The 6,168-nt window shown below is 39.2% G+C and overlaps 1 non-coding gene across 1 annotated transcript; it reads right to left on the minus strand.

The window, feature by feature from the left end:
• Positions 1 to 5,854: 5,854 nt before the first annotated feature.
• Positions 5,855 to 5,927, minus strand: trnar-ucg. Its single transcript has one exon. It is a non-coding gene; the product is annotated as a tRNA-Arg (tRNA).
• Between the last annotated feature and the right edge of the window lie 241 nt (positions 5,928 to 6,168).

The raw sequence follows: 6,168 nt of genomic DNA on the forward strand, positions 1-6,168 counted from the left end.
CAATCCAGCCTAGATGAGTTGTAGTTCTCGATTGATTGCACATTTACTTAATGCTTGTAAAGATTGCACTTGGAGATATTTTGCTGAAATGTTATTAGATGGTCAGGCTCCAAGTGAACCTGCTGCCTTTTTTCATAGGTGTGCATTAATAATAATGCTTTTGATAAGGTGTTGCATTGAGACGTCTCAAAGCGCTTCACAGAATATACTGTAAAGTGAATTGACTATATGTTTTGTGGGCAAAATTATGCTCCATAAGAAAGGGCTCAATTATTTTTCATAAGGAATGCTTTAAATTGTAATGTTTTGAGGAACTTATTTTATATCTACAGGACACAATAGGGGTTGAACACAACATTTTGACTTTTAAAAAAAGTCCTGAAACAATATTTTTTTTCTATTTGGGAAGGTAAGCTATTTTGAACCATATCTTCCAGGTCCCAGTGGAGCTTGGGTAGAGAGAGAACCTTTTTCAGCTGATTAATAATGATTCTTGCATTTGATATAGCGCCTTATCACGTTGTTGAGACACCTCAAAGCACTTGACAGAATATACTGTAAAGTGGAATAAAAACAGAAGTCACTGGGAATATGCAGCAGATCAGGCAACATCTACGGAGAGTTAAAGTTAAAGTTTCAGTTTAAAGTTTCAGGTCTATGGCCTTTCTACAGGACTGTTCTGACAACAGATCATCAACATGAAATGTTAACTCATTTTCCTCTCTCCATAGATGTTGACTGACCTAATGCGTGTTTCCAGCAACTTCTGTTGTTATTTCAGATTTCCAGCATCTGCAGTATTTTGCAGGTAAAGGAGGGGCCACTTGAGACAAATGACTCCAGAAACAACAGCAACAACATTTGCGTTTATATAGTGCCCTTTACTCAGGTAGCGTCTTGGAGCACTTAACAGCGATGTGGTTTGAAGCCAAGTTTGAAAAGGAGGAAAGGTGACTGAAGGATCAGTTGAAGAGGAAAGCCTTCAGGTGTGAATTGAAGACAGGCAATGAAGTGGCAAGACAAAGGGATTGAGGCTGGGAGCTCCAGAGATTTGGGGCTTAGTGTTAGATGGTTCCTCGGTTTAGTGTCTCATTCAGACAACAATGTAGCACATTCCCAACATTGCAGTGTCAGCCCCGACCATGAGTTTAAAATCCTGACCTGGATCTTTAAAGCACAACTTCTGACTCAGAGATAATAATAATAATAATAATAATCCTTGCATTTGATATAGCGCTTTTCACGTCGGGAGGACGTCCCAAAGCGCTTCACAGAATATACTGTAAAGTGAATTGACTGTATATTTGTGGGCGAACGCGGCAGCCAAATGCGCACAGCAATGTCCCACAAACAGTCGTAGATTGAAAATGACCAATTTATTATTGTTTTTTGGGTTTTTTGGAGGGATTATTATTAGGCGTGTGGAGTAAGGAAACTTGCCCAAGGTTTCGCCCTGCCTGGAATTGAACCCAGGTGTCTTGCTTGCAAAGCAAGTGCTCTAACCACTGAGCTACAGGACTCCACATGAGATGAGAGCGCAACCAATTGAGCGAGACTGAACATAAACACATGCAATGATTGTAAATCCAAACTACTCAGATCTTCTTTAAAGGAAGTGTGTATTACCTCTCCGGTGATTCATTGTGTAAAAGCTTTGGCTTTTCCTATACTGTGCCAGGAAGGTTCTGAGTTTATTTCCAGGTCTGTACTGTTAACAAATCTTAGCTGGCAAACAGTGGAGCATCACAATTGGCCTCAGCGCTTCTAGACTCGGGAGGAGAAACAGATTAGCCAAGGTTTCTGCTACCCAGTCTCTGCTGCCTGAACATTTGTGTGACAACGAGATTGAATTTGGCAGTGATATCCTACATGAACAGCCTGCCAACTCAGTAATAAATAAAGTGACATCCACTGAATAAGGCTTGGTGAAGCGTCAGATCTTTGTTCTTGAAGTTGGACATTTAGGCCTCCCATGTGAATAGCTTTACTCAGGCAAACAAGTGACATTTTTACTCATCTCTTTGATTGTAAGTAATGTGTTATCCAGCAACATCTAACAGATTGGTTACACGTTTGTGACAACTATGAAACGCTTTTATAAACTGTTTGATGACCAAACAAATGCGAAGCATTTCCTCTGTGCTGCAGAGTGTTGTGTTGTAATGGTGTGTGGTAATTTTGTGAATGGGCAGAATGTTAGAGGTGATGAGGATTCTGGGCATGGTTTCTGCTCCCTAACGCTGGTGAACTTTCTGCTTCATGCTTGTAAGAGTAGATTGAAACATTTGCTAATGTCAGTTGACAGTGGTCAACATTGTCTTGTCTGTACACTTTCCTCTTTTTACAACTTTGCAAATGAAAGGATGTTCTTTTGATAGGTTAAGTGGTTTGCTTCTGGTGGCTAAAGTGGTACATGTAAATTCAGTTGCCTGCTTGCCTGTATGTCTTGATATATTTTGCATTGCGGAAATTATTTCTATTGTTAGTTTTTTGGTCTCTTTATAGTCAGCATGATGTTGCAGAAAATGCTGTACAGATTTTTTTTGGAATGTTTACATCAGGACTTTTAGCTCATGGTCTAGGCTGACACTCAAGTGCTGCATTAACAGAGATGCAGTCATTTGGATGAGACGTTGAGCCAAAGTCATTATAAATCCCATGGCACAATTGGCAGTTTCTCCCACTGTCCTTGCCAATATTCCACTCTCTTCATGAGCTGCATGAGCTTCATGAGCTGGTACATACCTGTGAGCAAATTGGCTGCTGCATTTGCATATAAATACACTTTACAGAAAACTCTGTGAAGCACCTTGCAACTTTTCGATGTGATAAGGCACTATATCAAATGCAAGGATTATTATATTATACAGTAATATCATCATTTTATCTGCCCATACTGCTTTTTTGACCAGCACCATGATAACAACTCACATTAACTCAACAAATAATGATAGTAACAAAACAAAGAGCAACAATGCAACGCATAAGCATCATTGAAAACTCACTGATAAACTAGGAGGAATTGTAGATTGTAGATATTATTAAAAGAGTACATAGTCAATTATGGTGTTTTACGGCATCAAAAATGATACAAGGGAACCTCTCAGGTGCACTCCATATTGCTACAATTTTATTAAATTATGTGTGACATGTTTTGGAAAAAAAGACACACAAACCCAATATTCTATTCTTCTTGCTGTGCGCAATTGGCTGCCGCGTTCGCCCACAAATATACAATCAATTCACTTTACAGTCTGTTCTGTGAAGCGCTTTGGGACGTCCACCCGACGTGAAAAGCGCTATATCAAATGCAAGGATTATTATTATTATTACCAAATGCAAGTTTTAACCTGTTGATAGAGTCTTGTGTAACTTGCCACATTTTTTGAAACATGCTCAACATTGTTCTGCCGCTGCATGCAATGATGCAGATTGCATAACAGCAGATTCCCACGTATCAATTAGAACTGAGGTGCACCTAATTAACTATATGATTCTGGGTGTGCACTGGGATCATCTGCAGAACTGTATGTGTGCTGAGCAACATGTGGGTGAACTTAGGTTAGTAATGGTACTGTGAAAACAAGGCGACACCTCGTGGAGGCAAGGTAATGGTCCCAGATCAGCAAATAAAAGAGCAGTTTAAACCCTCTCCAGCTAACTCAAAACTCAGGGTATTTTGATTTCCTCTCCCTCCACCCACACATACTTTAAACACAGTTGCCGTGGTAACAGATTCCTCCCTTGAGTAAATCAGTGGAATATAAAAAACGACTTCAGACAGCAACTAATTCCCAACCCTGTTCTGTCAGCAAAAGCCAATGCGAAAAGCCTAGAGGTAGAGATTTAAGCAGAGGTTAGGTCACAGTAATGCCACAAAGGAAACAAGAGGGGAACCTGGTGCCAACTCAATTACTTCCTCGATATTGGAGCTACCTTTTGGTCGGTGACACTTTCAACAATATTAATCCTAATAATCTTTACAATTGATTTAGCGCTGGATTGCTTCAAAATGCTCAAAGCACTTCTCAGAGCATTTTGTACAGTGACTGTATATTTATAGGCAAAAACCTTTGGGTTGGAATTTGATGCAAAGTGGGTTTTATCAGCTTAATTTTGGAAGAATATAATGGGTTCGATAAGCACTCCGGGACTCTATCCCGTGTGAAGGGTGCCATATAAATGTTGTTGTTGTAATTGTTGATATGCGTAGGACTTCTGTGTTTTGGGATTTAAAAATTTCATTTTTCAGGGTTTATTTTATTTGTAGCACTTTTCGAGTTCTAAATAATCGGGGGGCGGCTGCGGAGATCAAGGCTTTCAAAAGATTTAAGATGTGCCTCTGCACATCGGGAGAGAGGCACCTTCCCTATGCACAGTGATTCCCTCCTCTCACATTTGTATGCAGAGTATGTGTTAGAACTGAGATGCACATAATATATCCCCTCCCTGTGCGCAGGCATGTATGGTTTCACCAGGCGGAGAGCGAGAGCAACGCATGTGCAATAAAATAATAAAACACATCGTTACAAAAAAATTTCACCCACAAAATACAGTCAATTCACTTTACAGTATATTCTGTTAAGCGCTTTGAGATGTCTAGAAGATTTGATAAGGCGCTTTTCCAAATGCAAGGATTATTGTTATTATATATTATAATAATAACATTCCTTGCATTTGAGATAGCGCTTTTTACATCTTCTAGACGTCTCAAAGCGCTTCACAGAATATGCTATAAAGTGAATTGACTGTATATTTGTGGGCGAAATGCAGCAGCCAATTGCGCACAGCAGTGTCCCACGAACAGTCGTGGATTGAAAATGACCAATTTATTATTGTTTTGTTTTGGAGAGATTATTATTGGGTGTGTGGAGTAAGGAAACTTGCCCAAGGTTTCGCCCTGCCTGGAATCGAACCCAGGTGTCTCGCTTGCAAGGCGAGCATATATTATAATATTATATTGAAAACAGTATTTACTGGATAAACACCAATTCCATTTTTTTCCCATTTTTTTTAAATTATTTTTTTCAGTTACAACTGAAAATCTGAAGCCCTAGATACAAGGTTAAAATTGAACATATTCCTGAATGCATTCTTTGTCTTAAGGAACATGACAAATTTTGTCTCGATCTGCAGCAGGTGTTGAATCATTGTAAATAATAATAATTCCTACAAAATGTAGCTATTTTAGGAAGCTCAAGTATATTAAGAAAAGTAACATCCATTCACATGTAAAGTGGTAGTGCTTTTGGTCTGGCTGACCCATCACCAAAAACCATTCAGAAATGATCTCTACAGAACAATTTAAACTGTAATAACATAATAATAACAATAATAATAATAATCTTTGCATTTGATATGGTGCCTTATGTCGTTGAGATGTCTCAAAGCACTTCACAGGATATAATGTAAAGTGGATTGACTGTGTACTTTGTGGGTGAAATTGTACATAAATAAGCAAACAGTCCATGTTTGGGCTTTCATTTTTATCTTTCACCATTATTTAAACCTTGATCTAATTTTACCCACTTTGTGGCTTCACTGCCTCGGCTGAATGAGGAGTCAATGAGAAATATCAATCAATTCCTGGGTGTCCAGGAATGAGTAAGATTGATAGATCCAGGTACCTTGTCAGCGTCTGGTATTGGAAGTTGCTGCTGGGCTGTTTGTGTATTGGGAATAATGGAACTTCCTGTAGAGGTAAATAGGATTCGGGGGCAGGTCAAACAAATGACAGGAGTGGGATCGAGATAAAATGTCAGATCTGAGCTGAACACTGATTCAACAACAACAAGCATTGATACAGCACCCCTCAAACAAGGTTGTGTCTGAGAATGCTTAAAGAAATGAAAACCGACCACAGCAGGATTCGAACCTGCAATCTTCTGATTCGAAGTCAGACGCCTTATCCATTAGGCCACGCGGCCAGCTGGTTGATCTTGTGGTGGCTGAGCAGAATACACATAACTAGAAAAAAAAGTATGGTTCTCTGTCACTCAAGATTGTTATAATCAATATGCTTGAAGCTGACTGCTTGAGTGAAACTGTTCCAGTTGCACGGGCAAAGCTTCTCAATCAGATAAGCATAAGGCAGCATCCAATGTATTTTTTTAACATAGCCATTTATGCTTGTTTGACAATTTCATTTGAGATATTCCGTGATTGGAT

The sequence above is a fragment of the Callorhinchus milii genome, unplaced genomic scaffold (genome assembly GCF_018977255.1).
Source record: "Callorhinchus milii isolate IMCB2004 unplaced genomic scaffold, IMCB_Cmil_1.0 Scaffold1, whole genome shotgun sequence".
NCBI lineage: Eukaryota > Metazoa > Chordata > Chondrichthyes > Chimaeriformes > Callorhinchidae > Callorhinchus > Callorhinchus milii.